Source organism: Jaculus jaculus, chromosome 19 (genome assembly GCF_020740685.1).
Source record: "Jaculus jaculus isolate mJacJac1 chromosome 19, mJacJac1.mat.Y.cur, whole genome shotgun sequence".
Lineage (NCBI taxonomy): Eukaryota > Metazoa > Chordata > Mammalia > Rodentia > Dipodidae > Jaculus > Jaculus jaculus.
The window spans coordinates 11,682,858-11,701,140 of NC_059120.1; positions in this window are offsets into that span (position 1 = coordinate 11,682,858).

The following is an 18,283-nucleotide window of genomic DNA, read 5'->3' on the forward strand; positions in this document are numbered from 1 at the left end:
ATACAAACACCAGCAAGCAGCACCGGCAACCAGACAGGGGAAGAAAAAGCTCAGTTTCCTTGGATTTTCCTTATATACAGCCTCCCCCACCCCCACCCCAGTAGAAGGGTAGCCCATTCAGTAGAAAGGACTTCCTCCCTCAGTTAATCATTCTGTCACAGGCCCAGCCAAGAGACAAGTCTCTTGCTCCATTTCGAATCTCAAGCTGACAATCAATGTAACCATTGCAACAATAGTTAAATCTAGATTGTGCACATGAGGAAACATGGGATATTTTGTCTTTCTTCTCCCCACTATCCTCTATTGTTCTTTCCTCCTCCATTAGACCTTTTTATCCCCCTTCATAGTCCCCTGTCTAGCAAGCTCAGTTTTAATGCTCTGAGATCATCAAATTGAGATGAGCAAATTGTATATATTAGTCTTCTTACTTAAAAAAAAAAATTGTTGTTGTTTATTCTTATTTATTTGAGTGCAACAGAGAGAGAAAGAGGAAGATAGGGAGAGAGAAAGAGAGAGAATGGGCATGCCAGGGCCTCCAGCCACTGCAAATGAACTCCAGACACATGCGCCCCCTTGTGCATCTGGCCACCGTGAGTCCTGGGGAAACGAGCCTCGAACTGGGGTCCTTAGGCTTCACAGGCAAGCACTTAGCCACTAAGCCATCTCTCCAGCCCAATATATTACACTTCTTAACAACAACAAAACACCAAAATGCTTCTCAGAAAAATCGTATTTCATACTATTTATATCTTATTCATTTTTTTTTTTTTTGCAAACAGAGTGGGGGGCAACGAATGAATGGGTGAGCCAGGTCCTCTAACTGCTGCAAACAAACTCCAGATGCATGCACCACTTTGTGCATCTGGTTTTGTGTGGATACTAGTGAACTGAAACTGTGTTTTAGGCACTGCAGGCAAAACCCTTAACCACTGAGCAATCTCTCCAGCCCTCTGAATAGTTTTTTAACCATTTCCTTTTCTTGACTAATTTGCTCCTCCATTAATATCTTTCAACCCCACCATATCCATCTAAGTTTTTATAACCTGACATATTACTGAAGCTTATACAACACATGATTTGCCAGGTAAAATTTTGCCCATTTTCATACTTCATAAAGGAAAAATAGTGATTTTTCATTTTCAAAGGATAAAATTATTTAAAATGAATATGTTCTGAGAGTGCTCTCAATATTTATCTTTGTTTCTTTTGTTTAAGCTAAAAGATTATTTTTACCTACCAAGAGACCATAATGTTCTTATATTTGGAATTCACTTCAGTTATAACAATCATTAAAAATACCCACTGCACTAGATTTTTTTCCCTAATTTTTTTTTTGTTGTTATAGACATATGTCTCTACAAAAGGTCTCAAACTGTTCTTATACCTGATTAAGAGTAAATACATAGTAGATATTGATAGCATTCTCAACATTTAAGTAGTACTAGTAGGTTTCCTACAAAATTGTTTGTGAAGTGCTCTTGAACTTATAGAAAGTGATTTTCAGATAAGTGATGAGGGAAAGTATTTCAAATCATTAACTGGAATTTTCTAGATACTCATATTTCAGCCATTCTTCAAAGCTGCTGGTGAGAATGGGCCAGGAGAAACTGGCACATTTTATATAAAAAAAAAAAAAAAAAGGTAAAGACTCAACTTGCCCCCTCATCCCAACAAACACTCAACTGAAATTTTGAAAGTGATAATTTATTAACTATTTGTCTATACTAGACCTGTTTGGCTTCATAAATTCCACATGTGGTTTTCTCATTTCAGTGGTTTCCAAAGCAATAAAAGGCTTTATTTAGCTATGCTGTGGTTTTATTTTATTGTATTATTTGGTTTTTCAAGGTAGGGTCTTGCCCAGGCTGACCTGGAATTCACTATGAAGTCTCAGGCTGGCCTCAGCCTTACAGTGATCCTCCTACCTCTGCCTTCCGAGAGCTGGCATTGAAGGTGTGTGCCACCTCACCCAGCAAAATCTTTTCCATTTATTCATTTGGGAGAAAGAGAGAGTGAATACAGGTGCACCAGGGCCTCCTTCTACTGCAAATGAACTCCAGATGTATATACACCACATTGTGCATCTAGCTTTATGTGGGTACTGGGGAATCAAACCTGGGTCCTTAGGCTTCACAGGCAAGGGCCTTAACTGCTAAGCCATCTCTCTCCATCCCTATCTTTTATATTTTTCTGTTCAAGTATAATTTATGAAAATTCCTGCCATGTTTGATCTTTGGAGATATTAGCATTTGTTTTGCTTCCTATGGTCATAATACTAGATCTTGAGTGAGGAAATCTTGAGGTTGCCACATTAATTCTTCTTTGAACCACAAGTACAGGAGAGGGATAACTAGACTATAGGAATAAGTCCACCAGAAGAGGGTGACCCTTCCTTCCCCTGGGCAATTTTCTGCACAGCAAGAATAATGCAATATGGACGTTAGTACTCATGTTGAACAATGTGACCTCGAACTTACTGGTACCTTCCTCATATGCCTGGCTGTACAACCAGAATTCCTTTAGGAGTTCACAAAAATCTAAGATTTATTAGCATGAAGAGACTTGAAAAAAATATGTTCTCAACCTTACCTGCAGAAATTCTACTTCTGTAATTTTGGATGGCAACAAGGCAACTTCATTGATTTTTTTAATTAAAAAAAAGAATACTTAAAATTCTTTAAAAATATTGAGGATTGGAGGCTGACTTTCTAGATTCTTTATGTTACATTCCTGAACCATGTCAGAGAACCTGAAACTCACTACAAACTGCAAATTTCACTTGTACTTTCATTAGCAGCCAAACCCTTATGATGCACACATTAAACACCCCCAGCACACTCTGAGAGACTGCTGAGGTTCGCTGTAGGCACGTGGCTAGGATGAGTCCCTGAACATCCCAGTGACTCTAGACACTGGGTCCTTTGTGACGTATGATGGTATTCTAACCATTCCTGCACCCCGGGACACATCCCTTCTCTCCTGGCTCTGACTCTCAAGTCAACTTGTGTGAAGAGTAACAGTGTTTAATAAACCTCATGTGTTGGAGAAGTCATGTCTCTTCTTTGGTTTTCTTCTTTAGTACATGGACATCAGATTTTCAGCACGTGTCTTCCCAACTGCAGGTAGCAGACAACCTTTCAAAGAGGTGGAAACCAGCCAGGCGTGGTAACTCATGGTAACTTTAATCCCAGTACTCAGGAGGCAGAGGTAAGAGGATCCCCGTGAGTTCAAGGCCACCCTGAGACTACATAGGGAATTCTAGGTCAACCTGGGCTAGAGTGAGACTTCCCTCGGAAAAAAAAAAAAAAAAAAAGTTGGAAAGCTATCTTTATATTCCAAGGTAAGCTGAGCTCCAGAGGCCTAAATAACAGCATTTACTATGCGAAACAAATAAACAATGAGGTGTGACCACACTCATATTGTACCAGTTTTCCATGATTGCTCGAATTACCATGCACTCAGTGACCTAAAACAACATGAGTTTATGATCTCACAGTTGTAGAGATTTGAAGACGAGGAAGAGTTGGCTAGTCCTTTTGCATAGGGCCAAACACAAAGACATAATATTGCTCACGGTCATCAGGAGGAACATGGAGGAAAACCTAGGTTCCAGCTCATGGAAGCCTGCTGGCAGAATTTAGTTCCTTGATTCTGTTGGCTTTGGGGTCCTATTTTAATGCTTGATATCATCCAAAGCTTTTTCTCAGCTTCTTAAGGCCACCTTCATTCTTCATCTTGTGACCTTGCTCGTCTCTGCCCCATCGAACATGAGTCCTTTTGTATGGTTCAAATTTTTAAAAATTATTTATTTATTTATTTGAGAGTGACAGACAGAGAGAGAAAGAGGCAGATAGAGATAGATAGAGAATTGGCATGTCAGGGGCTCCAGCCACTGTAAATGAACTCCAGACACGTGTGCCCCCTATGCATCTGGCTAAACTGGGTCCTGGGTAGTTGAGCCTTGAACCAGGGTCTTAGGCTTCACAGGTGTGGTGGTTTGAATAGATGGCCCCCACTATATTCAGTTCTTTATTTGTTTGTAGTTTGCATCTGCAGCCACCTGGCTGGAGGCAGTGTCACTGGGTGGATCTTAAGGTGTGGTGGTGGGTTTCAGATTTCAATCTGAAGATATGCAAAATGTGCCTAGCTGGAGCTACTGAAGTATGTTTGTGCTATGCAACTTTAGGCTTATGCTTCTCTCTCTCTGCGATTGGTTCTGTGAAAGCAGGCCAGCTTCTTCTGCCATTATGGAACTTCCCCTCGGTCTGTAAGCTTCAATAAATTTCTTCCTCCATAACTGTGCCTGGTCTGAAAGTTTATCTCAGCAAGCATGAAGCTACTACAACAGGCAAGTGCTTAACCACTAAGCCATTTCTCCAGTCCCTTCTTTGTTTTATTGATGGCATCTTTTCTCTCCTGCTAATAAATAAATAAATAAATAAACTCTTACATGCTCATGTACATAGATCAGAGTCTCAGTAATTTAAAATAATTTTCTTATTTTAATTGCTCCAAAGCAATACAAAATAACACTTAATCTTAATTGCTCCCCCAGAAAACCCTTTGGCAAGAAATGTAAGATATTCACAGGCTTTAGAAATTTGGGCATGGGCCATGGAGGATTATTCTGTCTATTAGAGTTCTGTACATCTCTGAGCCCTTCTACTTCTCTGTCCACTGTGTCTTTACCACCTTAACGTATAAAGATTCCAGTCATACTGTAGTATCATTTCTTCATGCAGCAACCATGCCTGTTAAATTTATTGGTGTTTTCCAGACATCCAAAAGTAGTAAGATATACATGACCAAAAGATGATAGATGGTAGAAAGATAAGAGATTGATGGATAGAAGATAAATATTGATATAATAGATATATCTATGTGATACATTGATGGATGAGAGGCATTTAATACACACTTGTTGATAACTATACATTCCTAACAGTCTCTCTGCATTCTGGAGACCCAGAGATCCCAACAATATGGTTCAATACAAGGCAAATAAACACTAGTAGTCTCAGAACTTGGGAAATGAATGATGTAATTCACAAACTGTGACTCAATGCCCATGAGGTTGGTGAGTGTGATGTAAGTTCCAGAATCCAAACTGTGAAGAGCCTGGAATTCTGATCCACATGTGTTGGGGACTAGAATTCTGACATTTTGGAACTATCTACTTCTAGTAAGTCTATATGAGATTTACTATGTCATGATCCAGGACGCACTTACTTCAAGTTTAACAAGCTCTGAGGTCACAACAAATCTTCACCATAGAAGCTGCAGAGAATTGATCTAAATATACTTTCTCATTCACTTTCAAGAATGGGATGAGTCAATTACATTGTGTCAGTCTCCAGAGACTTAAATGATGATTTGTCTCCTTAAGTGCAGAAAAGTAAATGGAATATCTGGGGCACATTTTCTTAGAGCTCTTGCAAGAAAACAATGCAGATTTACCAAAACTTCAGGATTTGCTTTATTCTTAAAAGCAGGCAACTATGTAATTAGGTTATAGAATCTGGTACTCAAGGATACGGTACTAAGTCATATGCATTTAATTAAGCTCACTATAGTCTCAAAAGCTGCCTATTTTTAATGTATTTTTTTTTTCCAGGCAGGGTGTCATGCTACCCCAGGCTGATCTGGAACTCATTTGGTAGCCCCAACCTGGTCTTGCACTCATGTTGGTTCCTCCTACTTCAGCCGTGTGTGCTGGGACTAAAGGTACATGCCACCAGTAACACATGTGGGATGCAACTTATCAAGATCACTCCTCACCAAAAAAGAAAGAAAGAGGGAGAAAGAGAGAGATTGAGAGAGAGAAGGAAGGAAGGAAGGGGACAGGACAAGGGAAATGAAAAAGAAAGTCTTGCTGTCCTGTTGAGTACAGGTGATAGCAGTAAAGTCACGCATGTGCAGGGAGCGTTCTCCAGAAGTCCGTTGTGCACGTGGGCAGGAAAGCTCCTGTAGTCATTTCTCAGCCCTTGCTTTTCAAAATAATTTCAAAGGCATTCACAGAGACCTCTCTTTTTTTTCTTCCCTTGATGGTCTCCAAAGACTATTTCATGATCCTGCCTTTTCAATGACTTTTCATAAAGGAATACAAGATGTGAATCTGGATTTTAATATGTACCTTCTAAAGTAGTTATCAATGGTGCATTAGTCATTCTCACCGGTGCTCTGGGGAGGTGAGTGAGTGAATAATTACAGGTAACCTTCAGACAAGGGAAGATCTCATCTCGCCTTGAAGGCGTCTAACTGGAGGGTGTTCTGTCTGATAGGGAGTGAGTACTGAGTCATTAGCATGACATTTCAGGGATCATTTGGAATTTGTAACTAAAATAAACCCATTTTTCTCTGTCAGGATAATGGGCTCATGTTCTCACCGGTAATGCTGGGTTTTCGATTTTTATTTCCTTATTTCAAGATTCATCATTTAATAGGTCTATTTTCCTTCAGGAAAGGATACAGACCAAGGCTGTCAAAAGCTAGCAATAAAAGGACAGATTCCTACTTCTATTCCTATGTTGATTTTAGGAAAGAAAATCACTTTAAAACAAATCTCTTTACTTAAGCTGGGCTTTGAAAATTGACCTGATCAGTAATTAATAATAAACCACATATCCTTTTGACAAGGACCCTAAATCTGTTCAACTTTTGTGTCATAAAGAGTATATCAATACTTGATGGCATCTTTATATCACCTGAAGTGTTACATACAGGGTATACTTATTATATACTATTATCCTTTCTTATTTTTGTGGTAGAGTTTCACTCTAGCTAGGCTGATCTGGAATGTACTATGTAGTATCAGGGAAGCCTCATACAAACTCAGTGATCCTGCTACCTCTGCCTCCCAAGTGCTAGGATTAAAGGCCACTATGCCTGGCTCTATTATCACTTTTTAAAGTACATATACAATATCACCTTTTAAAGTTCTAAAGTTCTTTTTTGCTCAATAACTATTCTCTATACTTTTATACTGAGAAAGATAAAGTTTCTTTAGAACATCAAGCAAAAGCATGCTGCCCTCTCTCTCTGCCTTACATCCACTTGAGCTATACCCCTTTAGATAGCAATGGTTGGGATGCTCATAGCAAACACACACACTAATGCATCTTAGTGCTTGTCCCGTGTGCAGTGCACCAGAAGAATAGGGAGGAAAAAAAATCACTACTCTGATGTATTTTTCCATATTTTCAATTATCTATTCTATCACAGCCGGTTCCATTTGTCTACCGTTTGGGCTGTTTATCCCAGTTTCATCTTCTGCAGCATGTTTTCAATGGTACAGTTAAAAGGAGTCCCCATAACAACAAACTTTCAACTTATTTCCCCTGGCGTTGAAAGATAAGATGGCCTGGTGCAGGCTAGGCAAGTACTCTATACCCAGACACACTTCTAACCACAGCCTTTCTCTCCGTTTTTTTTGTTTTTGAAATAATTATCCTTTTGCTCAGGCCAAAGGAAACTATATAAGCATTAAGGTGTGTATCAATTTAGTTGTGTATATTGACAACTAATTTTTTCTCACCTTTTCCTATCTACCATGTATTTCAAAACCCAACTAGGTTTCAATGCCTTCCTAAAATTTTGTCATTCAGTTGTTCAGAGTTAGCTATTAATGTCACTTTTAAATCCTGTCTCCCATGTCAAAATCTATTTCATAATTTGGTTAGTTTTCTTCACTTAAATGGTCATTGGGCATCAGTGTGGTTAAGTGCTGAAAACAAAATGTACCAATTGTCTTCAGTATTCACCAGGATCAAAGTAGTGTTAGTCTTCACTTCTTTATTGTAGTGATGCCTGCATGGTACTAAAGTTCTCCAAAGTGACTACACGTCCATTCAGGATCCTCTAGACAGCTTAACCTTTGCTGACAGCAAGATTATTACTTGCGGATAGATAGAATGTTGTAAGTTAAGGGCCAAAATTACCTTGGAAATCTTAAGCTCTTTGTGTAGTCATTTATTTTAACTTTCTATCTGCCTATCATTCTAGTGACTACTGGATAAATCTCATGGAATGTATCGATGAGCTTAGTGGACCTCTGCCCTCTACCTTAAAGCCAAGAATACCATGAGATAGCATCTAAAACTCACAGAGAAGATTTCCTGCTTTACTTTAGCCTGCCTACTAAGGCCCCTGACAATTTATTGACTTAAGACTATTCTTGTTCTATGTCTAAGAAAGTTCATGTAGCCTCTTCCACAGTGGGACATGTCATGTAGGATAACTGGAATCTATGCACCCAGGCCAGGCTCACTCATGTGTATCACAAAATAAATTATGTACTTTTTAGTTGCATGTCTGTTTGAGAGAGAGATAGAGAGAGAGGGAAATGGAGAAATGAAGCGAAGATAGAAAGACACAGAACCAGGAAATCTTGAATTTTAACTGAACCCCAGACACATGCACTACTTTTTGCCCCTGACTTTACATGGGTACAGGGGTATGGAACCTAGACTCTCAGGCTATGCAAGCAAGTGCCTTTAACCACTGAGACAGCAATGGTTATTGCAAAAAAACTATTTTCTTTTTTAATTTACAGGTTTTACTAGATTATAGATAAAAATTAAGAGAAGGATTATAGAGCTCATGCCCAAGACATGAGTGGGATTCCCCAGAAATGGAACAGTCCAGAATTTAAGACAAAGAAATGTAGAATGGCCAAGGAGGCAAGAGAGGCTTTGAGAAGCCCAGAACTTAGGAAAGGAGGATGGAATACAGAGAGCAGCTCCCCAAGAGAAGGCCATAGTGGGGTAAAAACCCCAGAACAAACAATTTTCTTATAACCTTTCAATCAGAATTGTTATCTTATTTGGATGACCAAAAGCAAAGGTCCATTTATGATGAGAAATAATTGCAATGAAATGGTTAATAATCAGAACAACTCAAGGAAATCAACTTGCTTTCTCAGAATGTGCACTGTTTATTAAAGAAGAGGTGACTACTTCTGACTACTCTCAGCAATTATTCCAACTACCTCATGCATAACTACAACAGAACGGCATTAAGAGCCACTATCGTTTCACATGCAAGATGTTCTCAAGATTGAAACCCTCAGACAACAGAAATTCTTGCTCATTCATTGGTTCATTCATTCGCTTACTCAAAAGATATTCAGAGTGTCAGCTTACCTTGGCACTCATCTAGAGACTTATATTTTTTCTCATCTTTCATAGAATAATGAGAGTTGTGAGATAAGATATGAATGAATGCTCAGACTCCAATGTGCACAGATGTAAAAGAGCAGTATACAAAGTGTCTGACCACAGGTTGGAGCTGATTGTGAATGGGTAGGATAGCACAAGATGAACTGAGGTCTTGCATAATCCTAAGATACGGGATGACCTTGGCCAAGGCTACCCCTTCTAGGTACCAGGATCTCCTGTACATAGTGAGGGTTTGGCTTTGATTAAAAAAAAAAAAAAAAAGAACAGTTGTTAAGTTGACTGAGTATGTCCTATTTGGCAGATACCGTTTGAAATAATTTTATGTCTACTAATGCTTTTTTTTTTTTAATCAATCTATGACACAGAAACCATAATCATTCCATTTTCAGTGAGAACGAAAGCTGGGACCCTAAGACGTTAAGCAACGTGTGCAAAGGCACCCTAGGAGTTGGTGGTAGAGACAAGGCAGTGCTGCTTCTGTGAGACATATCTGAAGCTCCTTTCAGTAATTTCAAAAATCTGGGATAGAGACATGGCTCAGGAGCTAAGGCACTTGCTTGCAAAGCCTAAGGACCCAGGTTCAATTTGCCAGCACCCATGTAAAGTCAAATGTATGAAGTGGCACATTTGTCTGAAGTTTTGTTGCACTGGCTGGAGGCCCTGGCCTATTACCTATCTATTATCTATCTATCTATCTATCTATCTATCTATCTATCTATCTATCTATCTATCATTATTATCTATCCCTCTTTTTCTCTCTATAACCACAATCCTTTGGAGAACATAGTATACTTTAGAGGTTAGATATTTGAGTCCCTTCAGACTTCTGCTATAGGAGGTACAGTGAGACACACGATGACTAAACAGAGAGGGTGGTACGGCTAGCGGAGAGTCAACTGTGATGCTTTCTAAAGACACACCCCCAGTACACTAAGAGGAACTCATTTTAGGATCCACAATAACATCTTTTATCCGGGCAAGTCCATCACTATGGTGTCCGTACACATAAACACACAACTTACCTCTACACTGGTGGAAAATAAGCTTCAAAGTCCTGTCACATGACTTCCTCTCACGGTCATACTCTTTGTCCTGCTTCTGAAAAATGAGCATTCTCCCATGCACTCTGTATTGCTTTAAAGGGAAAAAATAACCTCTGCAAATTTGTATTCAAGTATAATGATGCCACTTTATTTTTCTGACCCTCCATTTGGAGGGGCACACTGTGAATAAGGAGTGTCTGTTGCTTAGCTAATGGGCCTATTAGTGATGCATGTAATAATGCTTGAAACCAAATCATATTTTGATATGTTTGGCCGATTTGTACCGGTTTTTAAATATGTTTTGAGAAAGACCTAAGGTAGAGATTTGTAGATAAATTAATAAACGTCATCAGTCATAAAGTAAATGATAAATTTCTGAGGAAAGATTCCTCATGCTGTAAGTTTATAATTGCTAATATAGCTAGGATTAATAAGAAAATGATAGAGGTTTTGGGCTAGAGAGATGGCTTAGTGGTTAAGGCATTTTCTCATAAAGCCAAAGGACCCAGGTTCAATTCCCCATGACCCATGTAAGCCAAATGCACAAGAGGCGCATGTGTCTGGAGTTTGTTTGCAGTGGCAACACATCCTAGCATGCCCAATCTCTCTCTGTCTGTCTCTCTTATCTCTATCTCTGCATGCAAATAAATGAATAAAAAGTCTAGTTATGGTGGCACACACCTTTAATACCAGCACTCAGGAGGCAGAGGTAGGAGGATAACTGAGTTTGAGGACATCCTGAGACTACATAGTGAGTTCTGGGGCAGCCTGGTCAAGTGTGAACCCTACCTCAGAAAACCATCATCACTGCTTATACCATTTCTCTACAGAAAAGATGAAAGCCACTAGTCCAGTAATAGTCTTATTTATTTCTTGAATATGAAAACAGATAAGACATGTGATTCTGTACATTTCAAACAATATTTTAAAAAATGTCTTCAGAATACCAGGAAGCACATTAAATTTTATACTTGAATTTTACATCTGTTTCAGGCTTTCTGATTATTTAAATAACTATTTTAATTAAAAAGGTACTTTATCTCTAGTATAACAAATTTCAGTAGGAACTTTTAAAGAAAATTATACAATGAAAACATAAGCAAAAACATTAGATAGTCATTGTGATGGTGCTTATCAGTATGTATAATAATTATAATGGTTAACATTTGAAAACCTATGCTTTTGTATGGCATGCCTTTATCTTTTTAAAGAGCTCATGCTTCATAATTTATAAGTATTTTATATAAGCTGTTTATTTTAGTTATTGATTATTTTGCTTGGATTGATTTGGATTTTCTCAAAATCTTATCAAGTGTTGTCACTGAAGTATGTATCCCAGGTCTCTCTCTAGACTACACTGTCCTGGAACTCATTCTGTAGTACCAGGCTGGCCTCAAATTCACAGTGATCTTCCTACCTCTGCCTTCAGAGTACAAGGATTAAAGGTGTGCACCCCCATGTCAAGCCACATTTTATTTTTGATACATGTTCTCATTAGGTTTTCTGGATTGGCCCTGAACTTATTTTGCAGCCCAACTTAACTTTGAACTTGTGATATTCCTGTCCCTAACTTCTAAGGCACTGATATTACTGGCCTGTGCCACCAGGACTGGCTGGATTTTTTTCTACAACTAATATCCCAATAAATTTGGTAAGACATGAGGACTGATTGCATGCAGTATTACGTATTTAAACACTGGTCATGTGATGTTTCCTGCTTTCGCTCACACACTCAGCCTATCTAAGGGTGAGAAGACCTGCCTCCAGAATGCCTATCACACAGTGATATGCATGTCCATTAATGAAATCATTATTTATGAAGTAAAAGCCAAGTAAACATTTTTCTTCACTGGCTACTCTTCAATGGCTTTTCTTAATAATGCCCATTAATCCTTTGGATCCTTTCCCTGACTTTTATTAAACTCATTCCATGATACAAAAAAATTAAGTCACCACAAGTTGACTAGTTGTTCTCAATGTCAAAGGATAGTTAGACAATTCAATTCAGTCTTTTACAACTAACTATAAGATATGTAGAGAGACAGTATCAAAATCCATTGGAACCCCAGTAAATTGTGACAACTTTATTGGTAGTTTCCCCCACTAGTTTAACTTCTTTGCCTTGAGAGCAGATCTGTAATGATATTATCTCAGATAAGAATGGGAAAACCAGATGATTCAAGGTGTATCAACTCCTTAAGAAAGTGCCAATATGTGCTAATTAATGACAGTTATCACATACATGTAAATGAACTTACAGCTTTTTGCTTCTCATTAATCTTCACAATATCATAGTAAAGGCTGAGAATTCTGAAGCAACAAAGGTAAAATTTAGGACAAAAAGTTGAAATAATCTGCAGGTGTTTAGCTCAAAGCAGGTCAGTGCTAGAAATCCTGAGTATGTTTTGAATCAAGACATTTCCAGACATCTTGACACCGGAGCATCCGGGAAGCTTCAGACTCAATATGGAGTGCTCTCCTGCCTTAGTAATCATCACTTAGATTAATAATTGCATTAATCATACTATCAATAAACATAGTATTTAGACTGAATGAAAACAAAACAACTTATTAAGAAGGAAAAAAAAAAAAACTTCTGTTAATAGTGTAATCTTCCTATTAAGCCCTATACATATATCAACAAAAGTGGATAATCATATTTGAGGGTCTAAAACTTCTGCTCTACCCAAGATTGTGTTCACTGTATTCCCACAATGAGGCCCAGTCTCTGGGGACTTGACAATTTACTACTGGTTACTCATTTTGAAATCAAATTTTTCTTTATAGTGGTTTGAATGCAAATGTCCCCACTAAGCCTTAGGTGTTTGTAATTAAGCCTCTTACTTATTGCTCAGCTGAAAGAACCTTTGAGTCATGAAGTCTTAAAAGAAAGAAGGGGTGTGTTTCTGGGGGTGGACCTAGGGGTTGTTGAGTCTGGCTTACTGTGCTCTCAGAAACCTCTCTCTCTCTCTCTCTCTCTCTCTCTCTCTCTCTCTCTCTCTCTCTCCCTCTCTTCCTCTCTCTCTCTCTCATGTGTGATGCTTTGTCTTAGTTGCTTTCCTCCACCATGAAGAAGCTTCCCTTCAGAACTGTAAGCCTGAAATATGAAATAAAACATTTCATCCCACAAACTGCTTATGGTTGGGTAATTTGTCCTAGCAGCGAGAAGCCAAACACTACACTCTTTTAAAGCAGTCCAGACAATAGGAATGGAAGGGATTGGGGGAAGGGGAAGGTCGGGAAGTCAAGCACAAAACTAAATCCAAAATAAACTAGTACCATAGAATCCTTTATCCTTGGAAATAGACTAAAAGATATAATCTCCAATAGGAGTAAGGGGGGAGCACTTGAGAAAAAAAGGGCCCTGGAGAGAGTGGGATTAAGTCTAACCTTATTCATTCATTTAGTTAGTTAGTTAGTTAGTTAGTTAGTTAGTTAGTTAGTTAGTTAGTTAGTTTTGTCTCTGGCCTGTAACTCCAAGTACCAGAATTTTTTTGCTACTCATAATGAGCTAATCACTGAAGTAAACTTAAAACTCACCCATCATGGCTCAGGGAATTTTGTGAAGGGGGGGTGGAAAGAGTGTAAGAGCCACAGGTAGAGACATCATGACCAGAGGCATTCCGGCCCCCCCCAAAACAACTGACTGCTGCTCCCACAATGCACAACCCACAACTCCATGGGGAGTACCTGCAACCCCACAAAGGAGGGTCCCTACCAGATTGGGAGCTAGGACGAGGGAACCAACACATGATACATCCATACAAATATATTTAATAGTAATAATAATAATAAAGTATATGCAGCTTAAATTAGAAATGAATGGGTATATATAGAATAAATATGATGTGTACTTTAAATAGGAGGTAAACAGGAGAGAAGAAAAGAAGAGGAAAAATGGGACCAAAGGAACGAAGGGAAGGAAAGAGAAAGAAGGAAGAAAGGGTGCAGGAGAAGAAAGTAAAATTCTTAGTTATAATGCCATTGATAATGAACAAAAATTTTTGACCTCATTTGAGAAAAATAGAGAAATCCTTTTTTTTTTTTTTTTTTTTGAGATAGGGTCTCATATATCCCCATGTTGGGAGAATGACCTTGAACGTTTGATCTTCTTGCTGCTACTTCTGAATGCTGGGATTATGTCTAGCCAGCACACTAAGATTGTTGGTAGGCAAGCAAGACTCCCCCAGCTGAGCTCTACTCCCAACTTCATTCTGCAAATCCTCACCTATCTCACACAAGGACCAAGGCCATGACTGCACAGGATGCACTAGGGGCAGAACCCCCTCACAAAGGTCTTGCTAATGTGGGAAGCAGGACTGTAGCAGCTGCTGCATTCCGTGTCCCATTCTCAGTCTCAAGGAGATTCACCTGATGCTTTTCTGTTGCTAACACTTCAGCTCCCAAGGGAGGAATTTACTAGTCCAACTTCAGTGTGAAGGAGCCCCAGTGACTGGGGCGGGAGAGGCAGGAGTGGGTGTGGCAACCAACCCAGTTCGGGTAAGTAACTGCTCTTGAGTTAGTCAGCTGAGGTTAGAGTAGAGGACACTGCTAAGCTGTTCACGTGATAGTGGAGAAGAGGCACCAGTCAGAAAACCCTGTATCAGTCCACTGAAGTCCATATGTCATTGCAGATTCATAGAGCTAACATCTGTGAGCAACATCTGCCTGTGAGTGTTCTAGGTGACAGGAATCAGTAACACATCAAACAGGGGCATTGAAACGCAGAGAACATGCATCATGTATATTAGAGAATGCTTTGTTTGATGTGGAGAGATGGCTAAGCAGTTAAGGTGCTTGCCTGCGAAGCCTAAGGACCCAAATTTGATTCCCCAATACCCATTTAAGCCAGATGCAATAGGTGGCACATGTATCTTGGAGCTTGTTTGCAGAGGCTGGAAGCCCAAGAACACTTATTCTTCCTCTCTGTTTACTCTTTCTCTCTCTCTCTGCCTTTACCTCTCTCTCTGCCTTTACCTCTCTCTCTCTCTCTCTCTTAAAATAAGTAAATAAATAAGTAACATATTTTAAAAACAAAAAAAAATTATTTTCCATTACAAGTAAAATGTACTTAAAGATATTTTTTGAACCTATATGTGTGCATGGTGTCTGTATGTGTATGTGTGCCTGTGATCCTACATGTGTGTGAACATGCATGTGTGTGTCTATGACTATACATGTGTGCGTGTCTATGATCATAAATGTATATGTGTGTGTGTGTGCGCGCGCGCGTGTGTGTGTGTGTGTGTGCGCGCACCAAAGGTGGACATGAGATGTCTTCTTCTATTAGTTCAAAGCTTAGTTTTTGAGACAGGCTCTCTTACTGGGCCATGACTAAAACCAGACTGGTCTAGACAAACCAGTCAGCAAGGCCCAGGTGTTCCTGGCCTCTGGCCCCACACACTAGGATTATAGGATTGCACCACCATGCCGGTATTTTTATGTGGATTCTACACGTGCAAACTCAGGACCTCATGTGAATGTAGCAAGCATATTACCCACTGATATACCTCCCTACCCTCTTTAAAGCAATTTTTAAGAATGCTCTAAACAAAAACTCTGACAGTGCAGCTAAACTAGTAGTTTTCAATGTGCCTGAAAATAATATAAGCTTCAAATTACTTTCTAAATCAATACATGGCAGGGTAAAAGCATAAAACATACTGAAGAAACAAATGTTGTCATGGGTGACTTTGAAATATTCGCTGGCTCATAGCAGAGGTAATGAGCGTGAAAGTGGATTATTTCTTATATATTGGCCAGTGATCCTTTATGGAGTTTGAAGATGAACATATAATATGTAGGAGACTATTTTGCCTTTTAAAAGTGGAGCTAAGGGCTTGAGAGATGGCTTGGTGGTTAAGGCACTTTCCTGCAAATCCTAAGGACCTGGATTCCAGTCTCTAGGATCTACATAAAGCCAAATGCACAAGGAAACAAGGTGGAACATGCACCGGGAATTTGTTTGCAGTGACTATAGGCCCTGGCACTCCCATTCACTCTCTCTCTCTCTCTCCCTCACAAATAAATAAGCAACATATATTTTTTTTAAGATGTAGAGCTAAAACATACCACACTGGAACACTTATTTTATATTTGAATGGCAACATTTCCATCTGTGAATCAGATGTGGTTTAACATTCATTCTTAAGCTTAATGAGAGAAAAAGGAGAAACCTTACAGCTCCCTGTGGCTTTGTGTAGAGAAGGTACTTGATGCACGTATTTAAATGAGTCACACTGATTTACGTGACAATAACTGGCACACGAGGGTGTTCCTGACCCCGTTGTATCTGAAAGTTACACCGCGTGTGTTGCCGGCATTCTGCGTGTAGTCAGAAACTCCACTGTCTCTTCACAATGACCACCATCAAATACCCGTGAAGTCTGTGCTCCTCTCGATGGAACCTTCTACATTTTGCTGTAAGCAGGACTCTGTAAAATAAACACGACTCTCATTGCATTCAAGATGAGGCTGTCACCGTTTTTCTACTTCATATACAGTTGATATTAAAAAGGGGGTTTTCACAGGTAAACAACAGGGAAGTTGCATTTCCTGGATTCTGGTCCCTGCACAATTTCCAGGTGATATAGCATCAGGAAGTTTGATTTTATGACAATATGTTCACAGATATATTAAAGCGTGGAACGTTCAGCACTATGCATGGGAATTGAGGTTCAGTTGTTGCTTATCGGAACAGTGGATGCTCATCACAGCTGTGTCTCTTGGCAATAGGATGAAAATGAGTCCAGTGTTTATATGTTCCTCTTTGGTTTAAAATTCCTACCCAATCCATACACAAAATCCTATTTAGATGATATTTCAAGTGCCAAAAGGACATATTAATTAAATGTCACAGAATGAATGTTCCAGAAAGGAAGCCATTCAAACAAAAGACTTCAATAAGTAGTCATGTTTGAATACAGAGAAGCCCCAAATGAAATACAATATAAATTAAAGTAGCTCATCAAAACCGTCCACCCTAACACACTCTTTGACAATTCTCCATTTCCTAGTCTGACATTAAAATCCATAGGTTTTTCTCTAAGGTCCCATCCCAATTGTCTTGTGCTTTTGATGGGCAAACATTACCAAGATATTACTGTTCATACATTTTCTATGTTTCTGTTTTGTTTAAATATTTTTCACTTGGCAATACTTAATATATGGTCATTAGTTCAAAGATTCTTTTGCATCAAATAATAAAATCAAGATTAAGTATATAGTGATATTCAATTGGAAAGTTTCCTTAAAACATTTAGATTCCAGAACACAGAGCTAGGTATAAGAAGAGGTGTTAAGCTAGGCACGGTGGCACACACCTTTAATCAACGTACTCAGGAGGCAGAGGTGGTAGGATCTCTGTGAGTTCAAGGCCACCCTGAGAATACAGAGTGAATTCCGGGTCAGCCTGGGTAGAGTGAGACCCTATCTCAAAAAAAGATTAAAAAAAAAGAAAAGAAAAAGAAGAGGTGCTAAAGGGTTTGAAGCTTCGATAGCCAAGCTGGTAGCTCAGTTAGACAGCTTTCCTGAACAATAGTTGTTTTAGAGAAAATATTAATTTCTTCTCATGTTTTTACTCTATTTATTGCAGACTTAAGTTAACTATGTCATTTGTGTCTTTCTCCTCCACATGATCCATAAGTTACCAAGTAATTGTGTCAGCAAAATGCAGGATGTGGCTGATTTAGAATTGAAACTTTGGTTTTGAAGTTTAGGCAGTGTTTTCTGTACATTCCAGGCTAACTTGCAGTGCTAAGTGGGAGAGAGTAGAGCCATTGCCGGCCTTTGGAAACGAGTGTAGCTTGGTCATTAATCTACAAGCAGGCAAAATGGAAGAGAGCCAAAACATTAACTAGGAAATGGGATAGGAACAAATGGGTCTCGGTAATAGGGCTTTAGGGGGAGGGTACTTTACTCTGCTTGGTGTTCATGGCTTTGCTTTCTTTATAAGTAGCAAAATCATTAGCATCGCTTCTTCTTGTTTCTCTCGTGGTCTTATGTATGTGTGCTTTGCAGCCATTGTATAACTTTGGGCAAGTGAGCAAATCTCTGTAATACTCT